Raw genomic sequence first — 17,085 nt, 5'->3', positions numbered from 1 at the left:
ACCCGTTGCAGGACCACTTCGATTTCACAATTCCTTTTTACTTTTTCCACCATTCAGTTAGATACCTAATAGAGACCTGCGGATGAGCACCCACGTGGCGTCGGACCACTCAATTTACGGTATCTGTCTTGGCTTCAAAAGTTCAGTCACTCATCTGCTGTTTAATTAAATTTGCGTCGCTTGTCACATACGCTTGACACACTGTTCTCTTCAGTTTTCTCTGTACAATGTTGCTGCTTGCAACCTTGGTGTATAACACAGACCAGTCTGGTATCAGTCTCTTCAACTCGCCGGATGTGCTGACTTTACTGGCACTGTTTTGTTAAAGGAGCCAAGGACAGTAGCACGGTCGGCAAACGCTCCTCCCCGCCATGGCTGTCGATACAGAGAGCCCTGCGTACCTCCGACACACAGTGCAGGTTTCTTCAGCTTTGATTCTGGGTCTTATGTTTATTATTCATGAAGGCTCATGAAAGTAACGCTCTTTCTCTAAAAAGGTCAAGGGCACTTCCCTCCTTGCAACCCTCTTCAGTCTTGCCGTCTTTCTCAGTGTATTAAGCTTCCATCTTGGAACTGCTGCTTCCTTGTGTGCTTTGCCTTGCTCTGTGTGTGCTTTTGTTCTCCGCCTTTTTCTGTGTGGGAAAGTTTGATGGAAGTCTGTTGTGTTTAATGATCAGTAATTGCCTGACCCTGCCTGACCATTGTATTGGGACATGTCAGGTACACGGCTCACTGTTTTCTCTCACAGTGAGCTGTCTGTGAGAAAGTGTTTGTGTCGGCAATGAGGTGTGGGGGGATTGAGTTCCTAATTATCCTACCTGGTAGTGTAAGAACAAGAAAATATCAAGGCTGAGTACCACAAATGAAATACACCAATCACGGGCTGAAAAAGATTCACAGATCTTTTATTCTCCACAGTTTACAAAGAAACACAGATAGCTATCTGGCTCTCAACACCCCGCAACGTATACCAGCCTGACAATGAGAGGTGAGAGAGTGCTGGACATCTAAACATTCTTGATTTTATACATTTCTGAGTAATATTGTCCAGCCCCTCTTTACGTTAATAATTTGTGGTCTATAGTTCGTAACTAGTTCACATACAGCTTATACAATAATATGCAAAAGGATTAAACAGGTTTGCGTTTCCATGAAGGCCCAATGGTGGTTTATATTCTCGGATCCCGCAATAAGCCTTAGTCTATATTCCTACACAATGCAGTTCGGCCTGTGTCTACGCTCGAGGTTTACTTTACATTGTTCCAACGTTTATACAGGGAGGAGTCTTATGTGCGCAGACAATGCTTAGATGACAGTTCATATGGAGCGCAAGGTTTCTTTACCTAGTCTAAACAGTCAACTCTCGGACAGCCTAAACATTAACAGAACTCAAAGGTCGGGAGGCTTGGTTGGAAGTTGGAAATATAGCCCACCATTTTAGAACAGAAAATATATGAACAGAAATCAAAATGGCGGACGATACTTAAAATGGCGGCGAAGTCAATTCAAAATCAGAACTTTGCAATGCGGTTTTCCTCATAAAGCGACTAGGTTTAGGCCAATATAAATCAAAAGGAGGCACTATATGATTTCCGTTTAACAAACCCTCCTTTTGGCCTAAGCCAAGAGCTTAACTAAAAATAGTCGCTTTACTCGAAACTCCACGGTTAAATGTCCGTACATCCTGAATCACATTAATCAGATATATCAATCGCCATAAGATCTGCGGCAGAAATATCCTTCATCACAAATTCGCTGGTCAATCTTCCCGGTACGTGTACCTTCGGCCCTAACGTTCCCATAGTTTTTTTTTTTTAATTTCTTTTATTGATTTTATGCAAACAAAACAACAAAAACCAAACAAGCAGCATAATCATAATAGTTCCATTACACATCAAGTTATCTTAATCACTGCTCCCATTATCCCTCCCTCCCCCCGTGAGCCTATTTGTCAATCTCATTCAATGTTTGGCACATGCGGCCGGGTTTCGTTCTCTTCGGAGTCTGTTGGATCTGATATTACTCCAAACAATTCTGCTAATAGCGTTTTCCAAGCCAACAGGGTGCCCGCCTCCCCTTCATCAGCCCGGCTACTCGCTTCTTGCCATGGCACCGTTTCAGCCTCCGCCCATTTCTGCAAGTCCTTCCACCATACATCCACCTTAGGTTTGTGGCATTTCTTCCACCCCATGGCGATCCTACGTTTCGCAAGCACATACGCCAGATTTCTCAGTTTCTCAATATGCTTGAGTTTCCGTGGCCTAGGGAACCCGCCCAATAAGCAGGCCCAGGCCGTGTCTGTGACAAGAGTAACCGCTTTATCAGCCAGTTTCTGCGCCACTTCTCCCCAAAAACACCTAATGATCGGGCACGACCAAAACATATGTGTCTTGTCAGCGTTTTCCAGGTTACATTTAGGACACACTTGTCTTCTGGCGTTTTGGAACTTAGATATCCTCAAGGGGGTCATGTATGCCCTATGCGTTACATACAGCTGTATTTGTTTTAATCTGGCATTTCTAGACACTTTTTTGTGGTAGCCCAGGGCACGCTCCCACACCCCATCCTCCATCGGGGCCCCCACTTCCACCTCCCAGTCCAGTCTCAGATGTGTCAAATCTTTCCCCGCCTTAGCCATCACCATCTCATACAGTCTCGAGATCTCATGACCTCCTTCGGATATATCATATAGTGTTCCAAAAACTGCATCTGGTTCTTCTGTCAAAACTGTCTCTGGCCAGGTGTTCTTAATCATCCGCACCAATCTAATGTACGTGACATATTGGCCCGTGTGCAGCCCCGCCTCTTCGTTGAGTTCTATAAACTCCTTAATGGATCCCTCTTGCCAAACATCGCCTAGCGTTGCCAGCCCCAACGATTCCCAGTAGGTCCTAACAATCGCCTCAGCTGAACATCCCTTCCTGTCAAAGCAACCAGCGGTATCTGCGGGAGGCACGGGCATGGGACTTCCATCAAACGACAAGCCCTACGCCAAATTTTCCATCCAAGCCTCAACATCGCAGGACGCCCCCTCATTTCAGTTTCGGGCAGCCAAATCATTTCTTTCAAATAAAACGGGGCGCAGTCCTGTCCAAGCACCCTGTGCTCAGGGGTCACTTCATTAGAAAGCCACTTGGCCACATACTGTAACTGTCCCGCCAAATAATAAACCTCAAAATGAGGCAGTCTGATACCTTCTTTTTCATGAAAGTTCTGCAGTTTCCAAAACGCCACTCTATTTCGGGTACCGTGCCACAGGAAATCCCTACACATGCTGTTCAATTTACTGAAAAACGTCTTGGGTATTATGTATGGGATATTACTAAAGTAATGCAGGAGCCTGGGCAGAACTACCATCTTAAGCATAGCCCCCAGCCCCATCATCGCCAAGGGCACTCTTGCCCAGAACTGCATGCTGTTCCTAATTTTCTCGACGGCTACTTCTGTATTGTGTCTGTGTTCTTCTTCCACCGTGTGGTATACATCTACGCCCAAATAGCGAAAAGAGCTAGTTGCCCATGGTACCTGTAGCACCGGTAGTCTATCTACAGGGGTCCCCTTATAGCTACCTAGCGGGAATATGACAGACTTTTGGGGGTTCACCGATATGCCCGACAACTCTGCATACCTTTCCATCACTTCAAGTATGTATAAGAGATTTTCTTCTGGGTATTGCAAGTACAGTAACAAATCATCCGCGTACAAGGATATCAAGTGTCGTTCCCCTCCTACCTCAATGCCAATCGCATCATACTGTGCCCTAAGGCATATTGCCAGAGGCTCCAGGGCTTAGATGTAAAGCATCGGGGACCAGGGGCACCCTTGGCTGGTGCCTCTGCCAAGTTGCCATCTTTCGGATATCAGCGCTCCAGTTCGGACCCTGGCAAGCGGCTCACTATACAACATCTTAGCCCACCTGATATAGCCTGGCCCCATTACATACCCTGCCAAAGCAGCCAATACCTACGACCACTTGACTGAATCAAAAGCTTTAAATGCATCTAGAGACACTATCGCCATCTCACCCTCGTACTACCCCATTCGACCACCCGGTGAAGTCGCCTATGGTTTTGTGTTATGTTCCTGCTCGGGACATAACCCGTTTGATCAGGATGTATCAGTCTACCAATCACTTTCTGTAATCGATTTGCTAGGACAGCCGTAAGAATCTTGCTATCCTGATTTAGCATCGACAAAGGCCTGTAGGAACCACATCTATGCTCCGGTTTATTGGGCTTGGGCAGCGGTATTATGATCGCCTCTCTGAGTGACCCATCTGCTCCAGGGGTCTTACAGGTAGGCAACTGCTTCACAACCTCTTCTAACTCCTCCAACGTGATTGGCTCATCTAACGCCTCCCTCTCTTCTTCACTTATCTTGGGCAGCCCTATGTCTTCTAACGTTTCGATTATCTTGCATTGGTCACTCATCTCATCATCTCCGTACAGCACTCTGTAATATTCCACAAATTCTTTATTGACCCCCTCTTGCGTGGCCACCTCATCCCCGTCCTCCCTAATGGTCCTAATCGGAGGCCTAGGGGTCTCGCTTTTGTATAGCCAGGCCAAAAGGCGCCTTGTCTTGTCTCCCCCCGCGTGCTGCCTCTCAACATATTTCCTATAATTGAGATTGCAGAGTCTTTCCCAATGCCCTGCACATTGTTGCTGTAGTTGGAGTACCAGCTCTGTGTCTACGTCACTGCTCTTCAATGCTGTTTCTAGCTCAGTTTCCGTCCTCTGCAGGTCAGCCAAGACCCCACCCTATAAACCTCTTGACTTAGCAATGGCCGCCCCCCGCATCACCACCTTAAAAGCTTCCCATAATGTGCCCGCGGAATCAACACTCCCAGTATTCTCTTCAAAGAAGTTAGTAATCTCTTCCCTTATATCTTCTCTAAAGACTGGATCTTTAAGCACCTCCGCTCAGAGGCGCCATGTAGGGATCTTCGCCCTCGGGGGGCAATATTGCCATCCGAGGATCAGGGGCGAGTGATCTGAAAGGACCCTAGCCTTATATTCAATTTGAGTAATCTCAACGTTCCCATAGTTTGTGCACAACATCCCCCTAGCATTGAAAATATGGCAGGAAGACATTGTATGCAACAACAGCAAAACAGCAAAATGCCAAGGATTACCATTAAGACTGAGAGAAGCCTCCATCCCCAAGACTGTAAAGAGTCCCAGAACCAAGTACTAAGATTCCAGTTTCCCTCGGGAACATGCACTTCTGAACTCAGGACGTGCAGATTTTGTATTGCCTTAAAGATGTTCGGGGAGGAATCTGGTACAAAAACACAGCAAACGGACCCCACTAATTTGCATACTCCACCACGCTCAGCCAGGATGACGTCTAATACCATCCGGTTTTGTAGCGCCACTAATCTGATTGCCTTTTGCTCTAGATTCATGTTATAGAGTATGTCAGTGGTCCGATTCATGGTTCTCTCCAGTACTCTTGCCAGTCTCCTGATATCCTTGGAATTCATTATCTGCCCCCAAAAAGGTACACAGGATTTTGCTACATCACCCAGAACTTGTGAAGGAGTATCACCATTCTCGTCCCGCCTTGGACGAGCCCCAGACATTTCAGTGGTACTAGCTATATATACCCCTGGTAGCAGAATACCCAAATAACAAGTTCCCTGCCAATCCCTAGGTAGCCACGGATAAGCCTCATTACTGCAAACGAAGTAGACAGGTTCACCTATATACAAAGGTCTGTCCTCACTGGTCAAGTTTGCAACACTGGTGCAACCCTTGAAATTGCCCATTGACTGAGTACCATTCCTTTGTATGCAGAAAGAAACACAGTTGGGGCAATGGTTAACAGTGTAAGAAGGTGGCATGGCATCCCTGTTACCTATAGGAGCCATCTTAAAAGAAATCAAAGACTGAAAAGGTAGGGACAGTCAATCAGAAGGCCTAATAGAAGTAATATTAAGCTTGCTCTTATTTGCAAAAAGTGAGCATCCCAGAGGCGTCAGGACTTGCCTTTCAAATTCTTTCAAATTCGTCCCATCAAAGTTTCCTGAGATGCTATCATTCCACCGACCAAAGAATAGTGCCCTTAGAGAGGCATAACATGCAGTAGTTAAAGCAAAGGATGAATATACCGGCCAAGCCTTTCTCCCCATGTTGTGGTAAATGTGAACATATCCAACAGTTCGTTCTGTTCAAAATGGCATGAGTTGCGTTCATTATTAGCAGTAATGTGTTATTATGATAGCTCTGTCTATGTTGGGAGTCCCTAGGAGATAGAGTGTGCAGGTGCACGAAAGGTGTAGGCATAGTAGGAACATTCCCAGTAGGCAAAAATGTTTCAAGTGGGCGCACTTCTTCCATATACCAAAATCCAAAGGCAATTTATACTACAGTTAACACAATTATGAGACGACAATACGTCTTTAAAGACCATGTATTTGATCGTCAAATGTCATTGTTGGTCACACAGTCACTTGTTTGTTCCGCACGATTAGGGATGATAACAGGCATTGTTCCTTGAAGCTCTTCTCCAAAAACATTCTTGTGAAAAACTCTGTAGTCCGTTTGCTGGTGATCCCCTGATCATACGTTTTCTTAGTCTTTCCCTATCCCCCAGCCACCTAAACTTCTTCGAATGCAAAAGGTGTGGTGAAGGACAAGCTCTGTAGTTGTTCCCCTGTGGGCACAGTCGAGCTGTGCAGTAAGTCGAGCTACGTGGACGCAGATTGTACCTTGTGACTCCTGGTACCGTGTGATCTGCGAACAGTACGTCGTTGCTTCCTGTTGGAAGTGATGATTTGGCAACAGAACTGGACAAAGGTGCAAAAGGATGTATAGAAGAGTTTGGAGATAAAGCAGCAGATTCCCCTGGTCCCGCGGGCTCAGGAAGTGTCTCCGAAACACCCTCGGTGCTGCTCAATGCTAAACGATCGGTGGGAACCGAGCAAGTAAGTTTCTCCTTATCTTCTCTGTCGTGTGGCAAAGGGAAAGGTATCCTCTTGACATGCAAAGCGTGGATCCAGTGTTTCTTTCCAGCTACTCGTACGGCAGTCTGTGTGGCCAATAGGACCTGGTGGGGTCCTCTCCAATGCGGTGCGAGACAGGATGCTCTCTGAAACGATTTAATCAGCACCCAGTCGCCAGGTCGGATGCTGTGACCTGGCCCCTCGTATTTAACTGGGAGGGCTTCTCGCACCTGTTGATGAATCAAATACAAATTTTGAGTTAACCATTCACAATATTCAGAAATAAGTAAGTGCTCTATATCTCTTAAATATCTAGGTTTGGGGACATTCCAAATGTTAGCTGGTCTCCCCATGATTATTTCATAAGGGGAGAGCCCAGTCCTAGTCTGCAGAGTTCTACGCATGGAAAGTAGCACTATCGGTAAGGCGTCCGGCCATTTCAAATTGATGCCGGTACACGCTTTAGTGAGTTTGTTCTTCAAGATACCATTGTGTCGTTCTACCAGTCCAGCGCTCTGAGCATGTCGAGCCGAATGGAACCGTTTATCGATCTGTAATCCCGCTCATACTTGCAGAATAACAGCAGCGATAAAATGTGGACCATTATCCGACCAGATGACCCTCAGCAAACCAAACCTAGGAAAATATTCCTTAAGCATGGTTTTCGCCATTGTCATTGCTGTTGCATATTTCACAGGGAAGGCTTCAACCCATTTACTAAATGCACAAATAACTACCAAAACATATTTAAAATTGTTACAGCGCTCCATTTCGATAAAGTCAAAGTGAATTACCTCTAAAGGGACAGAAGGTGGACCAAAACTACCCCTTGGTGTCGATGTACCCTTGCACAGATTGTGCTATAAACAGACCATACATCTTTGGACAAAACGCTCAGCAGTTTTCGGGATGTTAACATTTACCCAGACAGTTTCTAACATTTTACAAATTTTCCTAGCGCATATGTGAGTGGGACCATGAGCCATTGAAATCATCATAGTGACGTACGCGTCTGGCAACATCCATTTTCCCTCTGAGTTATCCACCCAGCACCCATCATCATCTAACCTTGCCAAGCCCTCAGTCCATTGCTTGGTTTCCTCTAGAGTGGCATCTGCTTGGATATTCTTTATGGAATCAATTCCTTCATCTACCGTACAAATGTTTGTGGCTTCCCTTGCAGTATACATATCTGAATTGAGATCAGTAGCAGTCTGTTTGTCTATCTGATAAGCGAAAACATTCCCTTTTCCTACATCGTCTATGATTTTCTGATGTGCTGCACACTTCATAATTGCTAGCTGAGTGGGAAGCGCAAGCGCTGAGAGTAGCTGAACTATCAAGGTACCATATCGGATCTTTGTACAATGTGAGGTCAAGAAAACTTGTTCTGCCCAAAGTTTACTGAAGTTGAGAACCACCCCAAAAGCATACTGACTATCAGTATATATATTTACTCTAAGCCCTTCGGAAAGTTCACAAGCTCGAGTTGCAATAATCTCTGCGGCCTGCGCAGAGTTATGTGAAATTCTCTTGGTTTCCACAATCGTGCTTAGTGTAGTGATGGCATAAGCAGCAGTGGATGTACCATCCGGAAGTTTGAAGCAGGAGCCATCGCAAAACAGCTCCCCTTGAGGATCGTGCAAAGGTGTATCTTTCAAATCAATCCTGCCTTTAGTTTCTTGTTCTGTGGCATAAAGGCAGTCATGTGATGTTTCGTCACTGCAAGCAATATCTTGCGGAAGAGGTAACAATTCAGCCGGATTTAATACACAACATCTTTTAATTTGGATATGCGGTGCAAAGAAGATCAATTCGTATCTCATTAATCGTGCGGAAGTAAGATGTTGCTTTTGCGTTCTGTTTAATAGAAAGTCTACAGAGTGAGGTACCAACAAGGTTAAAGCATGGCCTAAGACCATACCCTCGCTCTGTTTTACAGATGCAGCAGCAGCAGCGACAGCTCTCAGACATCTCGGCAAAGCGCATGCAACAGGATCAAGGGTGGAGGAAAAGTAACCACACTGCCTATTCTTCCCCCCCATGTTCCTGCGTTAACAGAGCCAAAGCACATCCGTCACATTCATGCACATACAACTCGAAGGCCTTTTCATAATTTGGTGTGCCCAAAACTGGTGCTGAACACAGTGCAGTCTTGAGCACATCAAAAGCTTTCTGGTGTTCCACGTTCCACAGCAGTGGCAAAGAAATTCCCTTCTTTGTCAATGCCAACATTGGTTTGATCACTATCTACAGCAAGAAGCCATTCCTATCAAGGCTCTGACTTCCTTCTGTGTATTTGGGACAGACATGCTAGAAATGATTTTAATTCGTTCAGGTGTCAATCTTCTTCCCTCCTTTGACAGGAGATAGCCTAATTAGGTGACCTCCTATCGACAATATTGACACATTTTCAGTGAAGCTTTATGTCCATGTTTTGCTAAATGGATATGCAATAACACAGTGCCTTCTTTACAAGCACTTTCTGAATCTGCAGCCAAAAGAAGATCATTGACATATTGTAGCAATGTACAAGTGGTAGGCAACTGAAGCGTGTCGAGCTGCTCTTTCAACGCCCTACTGTAAATGCTCGGACATTCTGTGTACCCTTGTGGCGCACAGGTGAATGTAAACGAGCGTCCCCCTAGGATGAACGCGAACAAGTATCTGCTATCTTCGTTTATAGGAATGCTATGCTAAAGAAGGCATTCTTAAGATCCACAACACTAAAATGAGTAGCAGAAGCTGGAATCATCGTCAATATCGTTGTTACATCAGGCACAATTGGAAATTGTGGAGCAACAATCTTGTTGATAGCGCGTAAATCAATAATGAAACGGAAAGGAATTGCATTATCCCCTTTCTTATACACAGGTAAAATTGGACTATTGCACAAACTTCCTGCAATTTCTTCAATGACCCCACGGTGTACAAAATCAGAGACTATACATTTCAAAGCTTGCTCACTATCAACTGAAATCTTATACTGTGGAATACGTGGCAACTTGACTCCTGGTTTCAAAATGATTTTAACAGGCTCAATCTGCAAAACACCAACATCATTGTCATCAATCGCCCATAAACACTCTGGAACATCCCTAAATTCCGGCGGTAAAGGTCTACTCAGAAACTGTGAGGCAGAAAATTGCTGTGGTGAAATCGGCAAACGCACTCCATCCAAAGAGCAATGAATTACCGCATGTAATTCCTTCAACAGATTCAACCCCAACAAATTCTCTCCACAGTTTGATGTCAAAAGAAATGAACAGTGATTCGTGAATGGACCCAGTGAAATCGGTACCGGCAGAGAAACCGGACTAATCACTGGCGTACCAGAAAACCCTACAGAAACATTAGTTTGCCCTGACAGTGGAATGTCTGGAACCCGTAAATGGTCAATTGAACACTTCTGTGCTCAAAAATAGATGCTTCCTATTCCCCACCATCATCTCAATGTAGGGACCTTTCTGATTAACGGGAATAGGCGTCGGTTCCAAACCCTGCTTCGGGCAATCCTAACAAAACAATATATCATCGAAGGGAATGTCTTCAGAGAGATAGACAGTAGAAGGATTATCAAAAATATTTCTACTGTCCACACTCAGTGGCTGATTGTCTTGCGAGAAAGACTGGGAATTCTGAGAAAACTGACTTCTACCAGGACCCCCTGCCACAGGGCAGCCTCTGGGTCATCTACCGATGATACCATATGTGTTATTCGACCTCTGCTGGAGGATCGGGCATTGTGCTCACCAATTACCCTCTTGCCTGAAATAAGCACATTGGTTCGCATTTACATGACCCAACGGCGCATTACCTTGTGGAACATACTGCCCCCGAAACTGTGTACTACCCCCTCTAGGTCCATTAACTATCTGTTACAACAACACCTTAGTTTTCAAGTCTCCCTTCTTCTTTTCAATCCTTTCCTTTTCATTATTGACTCGGTTCTCATAATACTGAGCCATATGCAATACTTCAGACTGAGATTTAGCTTGCCAAGCACTCTCAGAAGTCATAATTTGTGACTGGATGTCAGATAATAATCCATGCACAAATTTGTCCACAAATAATCGTTTTCCAGACTCAGTGCTTAAATCTTGTCCACTAAAATCTGAACATACTTGTTCAAACCGATTGAAGAATTTGGTAGCACCCTCAGACTTTCTTTGGATACAAGCAGTAAGTTTGTCCCAAACAATCCTTCTCTCGGGAATTAAGGTTTTCAATTTTGTCACTATTCTATCAGGCAAAGTCAGTATCACCTGTGGTGTTTTCTCACCAACTTTCCTTTCTCTATCTTGTCTAACCAAACTATCCCATGTGTCACCTAACCCCACTGCATCGTCTACAGACCTAATCTGTTTCCATAAATCAGCAGGTAGGAGCACAGGAAATAGCAAGTCTGTGTCACCCAGAGTGAACACTGATGCCTGCAAGTCAGATTCTATCTCTTTATAAAAACCCTGTCAGATTTTTCCTAATGTCTGGAATAGATTATCTAATAGTATTCTCCTCCTGTCTTGAGAACGGGACATGAACAAACTGTGATACATAACGTGCATCAATATCATAGGCGGCTACACCTGTCATGGCATTAGCCGGGACCTCAACTTTTGGGACAAATGTCAGAGGAACCTCTCTCATAGGTAACTGAGAAACAGGCAAATCCGAACGCTTACTGAGCAACAGAGCTAAATCGAGCGCTAAAGCAGCGGAAGTAGTGTCAGACGAAAAGGCTCTCTTATAGATATTCAATAATTCTGCGGGACAACAAATCTTTCTCTTTATACATTTATCCTGCAGGTATTCTACCATTACATGTATCACTTTCCTCTGCATTTCTGGCGTATACTGACTATACGTGTCATATACTTCTACGGGAGATATCAACATGTCTGAAATCCATCTAAGTGCATCTCTTGTGCAAATTCGCGTTTCTTCACTCATCGACTTACAAAGAGGAAAGAACCGTTTCTGTACAAAAATAGCATCCAAACTATCACCATCTAGTTCATCATTGCGTAACTTTTCTAACTCCCTTCTAAACTCAAAAACCCTCTCGACGTGCTCATATACTTTCTCCGCAGTATCTCTTGAATATGCTAAAACATTCAGATCCCTCAACCCTTGTGGGAGATCTACATCATTCAGTCTGTTCCACATTACGGATAAATAGATTCCCATTCCTTCAATAAAGACATTTTGCTCAGGAAGACTTTCTAGATTAGAGAGTGTATTTAAAACATCAGATTGTTCACCTTTCTCCATGCATTGTCTAGCCCATGCATTCAGGTCTCTCTTTTTCTCCTTAGAAACTGTGTTACGAGTTACAATTTTTGATTCAACACCCGCTCCTTTATCAACTACAAGCGGAGCAGAACCGCTTGGAAAAGAAAGTGTAGACAAATCTTGTACAATAGGCGATGACGGTGCCATTATTGGCGCTAAAGACAAATCTACCGGAACCACAACAGTCGGTAAAGGTGGAGGCACAGGCAGAGGAACAGCAATAGGAAATGGAGCAATGACTGGCAGCAGAGGAGCAATAAAAGGAGCAATTGGAGGAGCAGGAATTGCTACGGGAGGAGGAACAACAGCAGGAAGAGGTAAAGCAACAGGAATAGGTACATAAGCAGGTGGTGTAGTGGCACCAGACCTACATTCAATTAAAAGCTTATCAATCAATTCATCTGATGCATGAAAATCTTTAGATGGATATATTTTCTGCCAAGTTGAAAAGCCCTATCCATGTTTCTAAAGGTTTTGCTGATCATACAATAACGCTTTCTCGGCGTTCGACATATGTCGACGCGCATGTTTCTCTCTACTTTTAAGCTGCTGTAAAGCTTCTTTTTTTCCAATTTTGTAATATATCAAATGCTGCAGTCTAGCTTTTTTCTTTAATAATATAGATTCTAAATACTCTATACGAGAAATCTCAAAGCTACCATTGATTGGCCACTGAAGTTCGGAAGCATGTCTAGTTTGTGCCAAATATCATTGAATACTATACTACCAATGCCGTACACACAGTACATAGTACATGCCGGCAACCCCTCCTGTCTTGCCAGACGACCAAATTCCAAAGATCGTCTGTCTCTGCAGAATAATGCCCTAAAGCAGGCAGACAATTTCTCAGGCGTGTCAGATTACTGGTGTTACCTGGCAATTGTACTCGCGAGAACAATACTCCAAATGTAATATCAGGATACTTAGGAATTGGGGCACGACTCACCTGATTCAAAGGACAAAGGGAGGTCCGATCGGATTACTAAGGACAGCAAAGGACCCTCGTGGTTGGTGATTTCGACCCTCGTATAGACCCTCGTCAAGATGCCATCCCGGACCGCAAACTCACCGTCTGGGGATCCAGCCGGGCAGTACTGTTGAGGTGTCGCGTCTCATCCAAGAAGGGTCCCCCTTTCTCACATTCCGATCCAGGTCTGATAGCCGCGTCAACTCTTCAATGAGAGGGCATCAATCTTGAGAGTCCCTCTTCGAGCGCAATCTGTAAGAATAAGAAAATATCGAGGCTGAGTACCACAAATGAAATACACCAATCACGGGCTGAAAAAGATTTGCAGATCTTTTATTCTGCACAGTTTACAAAGAAACACAGCTAGCTATCCGGCTCTTAACACCCCGCAACGTATACCAGCCTGACAATGAGAGGTGAGAGAGTGCTGGACATCTAAACAGTCTTGCTTTTAAACATTTCTGAGTAATAGTGTCTAGCCCCTCTTTACATTAATAATTAGTGGTCTAGAGTTCGTGCCTAATTCACATACAGCGTATACAATAATATGCAAAAGGATTACACAGGTTTGCGTTTCCATGAAAGCACAATGGTGGTGTATATTCTCGGATCCCGCAGTAAGCCTTAGACTATATTCCTACACAATCCAGTTCGGCCTGTGTCTACGCTCGAGGTTTACTTTACATTGTTCCAACGTTTATACAGCGATGAGTCTTATGTGCGCAGACAATGCTTAGATGACAGTTCATATGGAGCGCAAGGTCTCTTTACCTAGTCTAAACAGTCGGCTCTCGGACAGCCTAAACATTAACAGAACTCAAAGGTCGGGAGGCTTGGTTGCAAGTTGAAAACATAGCCCACCATTTTAGAACAGAAAACATACAAACAGAAATCAAAATGGCAGACGATACTTAAAATGGCGGCGAAGTCAATTCAAAATTGGAACTTTGCAACGCGGTTTTCCTCATAGAGCGACTAGGCTTAGGCCAATATAAAACAAAAGGAGGCACTATATGATTTCCGTTTAACAGTAGGATGGGGAAAAGGTGTTCCAGGGAAGAGGATACTGCGTCTCGCCATCCGGTGTCCCACTTCCACTCCCCGAAGACCCCTCATCCAGGTTATCCGACTGCACTTGTCCACCCCCAGGAACTGGATCCAAAAGCAATGGCCGTTTCCTGGCCACCTGGTTGACAGATCCCTGCGGACTAGAGGGTGAGACACCTTCAGGTTTCTTACAATTGCATCATGTGCTTTCTTCAGTTTGGGACTCTGAGTGAGTTTGTGGTATTTCTTTTCGGGCATCGCATTGATCGTGGGGCCTCAATCGACAAGGACGTCAAAGTCTTTTCCCTGGCTCTCCAGCGCCAGTGTGGGGCTGTGTTCTGAGGCAGTAGGGTTGCCAAGGGCATACAGATACCCTCTCTTTCTCTGTTCAATGCTGGCCTGGGATTCGGACTCCCTCGTGGATGTGTGTTCCTGCACATCACTCGAAAAAGGCTGAGCATACTTCACTGATGGCTGGATCCGACCCAACATGTGGTAAATTTGAGCCACAACAAAAACATTGGGGCTCATTCTGAGCCTGCCGGTCGGGAAATACCAGTGCCGGTAAGCTTACCGGCACCATTGTTTCCAGACCGGCATATTACATGTCTGCCTGCCGGAGCCAATGTGCCTGACAGGTCTGACCCTGCCGGGCACAGCAGCCACGATAGGCAGACTATCACGGAAGTATTGGCACCATTAACACCGGTGCTGGTGCTTCTGTGGTCCCCACTCCCCTAGAGTCCTATGGAACTCTATGGGAATGGTGACTTACAATTTACCGGCGCCTGACATTCTGTTCCCCCTGTGTTACTGGGAAGTAAATATTTACAGGTCAGAGAGCAAACCACCGGTATCAGCGGCACAGTTACCGCCAGACCCGTAATGAGGGCCATTGTCTTTTCTCTGATATCATGTCTTGGGATGATTGCTGTTGTCCCACAAGCTTATTTATGGCTTCTTCTTTGATGCTGGGTGCAGACGAGATATGGGTTTTGCACAGGGTAGCTATTTGTATGTCTAATGCCGATGTTGCCCTTGCTAGAAAAATAATTTCTGCTAGTGAGTGTGGCACTTGCAGTAGCTTCCTTTTTAATGGCAATGACTCACATCCTGCTATGACTTGTGACTTGATGGCCTCTTCATTGTTGTATAGATAACATTCACATTGCTTTACTCTGGATTTGAGACACGTGACAAATTTGTCCATGCTTTCACCTGGATGCAAGTTGTGTTGTGGTATATGGAACACATGCTTCTTGTAGTCCACGTTCCTGTGTATTACGAAATGTTAATTCAGTATTTGTTTGAGGTCTTGGTATTTATATTCAACGTCCTCCAGTAATTTAAATATGATGTCCTGTACTTCCGGGACAACCGTGACAGTGAGCAGTGCTATGATGCGCTTGTCATCCTGTGGACCGACAGGGTCTAGATAGGCATCAAATTCCTTCATCCACCTGTTCCATCTTAGCCCTAGGCTGGTGGTGTCAGAGGTGTTGAAGGGAAGCAGGGATGGTAGCGGGAATGCATCCCTCCCTTGAGATGTAGGCGCATGGTCTAGTCCTTGGGCTGGGTTAGACATGCTGCAGGCTGCAGGCTTGGGTGCTTCACCCTCTTGCAAACACTTGGGGTGATGTGATGACCTGTCTTTTCTCTGGGTATTTCCCTTGGTACTGCAGAAGGCTGGAGTGTGGTCAGAAGAGTCCTTTATGGATGCTTTCAACCTTGGACTGGGCCTACTGGGCACTTTCAGTGACTGCCCCCACCCCCGGGGCATTCATGCACTCCTTGATTTCAGGGTTTATTATTAGTATTGTGTACTTGCAGTACCTCGTTCCACTGTAGGTCTGGGTATCCCTCAATCAACTGGGCTGTAACTGCTTTTGCAGACACGTCTACCTGCCGCAGTAAATGTGTCTGTTAGCTGGCAGCCAGAGGAAGGAGCTGCTCCATGAGCGGTGCACGTGGCCTTGTGAGCAGTACGGCGCACAAACCGATGGCCATTTGCTGAGGCTCTGCCCCCCTTCAGGAGTCTTCTCACTCCCGAGACAACAAGGGACACGGCCTGGGGTTCGTCCCTCGTCACCAGTGTCGAATCCCAACTGGGGATCAGAACACGTGCAGCTGCGCGTAACGGGAATAAAGACACAGCCACACAGTAAGGGCTTCAGGCATCAACTGATTTATTGGCGCTCTTCATGCGCTTACACTAACGTCGGTCATGTAACCATGCTGACGCACCGCCGTGTGTCCCTGGTATCAGGTGACGACGTGCGACGCTACACTAAGTTGAACACAAATAGGGTCTAGATTCAATTAGAAATAATAAGCATCACTATTCTAAAGTTTTTGGGATGTGTCTATTCAAAGTGTGTCAGGGACCTAACAATGGGAATGTTCTCCTGGATGTCCTACTTAATAGTCTAAGTTCAAGAGATATAATACCATGTTTGCTTTGGTGATTTCATCCTAGTGATTGAGTGACCTGCTTGTTTCTTGGCAATCTCATACCTAGGGAAATAGTTCCCTGCTCGCTTCTTGGCTACTAAGTCCTTAGGATATAGTGGCCTTCTTGCTTCTTGGCTACTTATTTCTAAGGATATAGCACCCTTCTTGTTTCTTGACACTCTCCCACGAGCCAATACGTCTTCCCTCTTGTTTAGGGTAATTGTCAGGTACAGATAGTCTGACCCTCTAGCCACAAGCTGTCCACTTGAGCTAATGTCAATTTCTTCAGTGATTTTCAACTCACTACTACTAGCAAGTATTTCTTCACCCTTTCTTAGAGTTTTTGTCAGCCTTTTATGTTATCACCCAATATCCAGGAGTC

The sequence above is a fragment of the Ambystoma mexicanum genome, chromosome 3q (genome assembly GCF_040938575.1).
Source record: "Ambystoma mexicanum isolate Mex_15411 chromosome 3q, UKY_AmexF1_1, whole genome shotgun sequence".
Taxonomy (NCBI): domain Eukaryota; kingdom Metazoa; phylum Chordata; class Amphibia; order Caudata; family Ambystomatidae; genus Ambystoma; species Ambystoma mexicanum.
Note: the sequence above shows the minus strand (reverse complement) of the source record.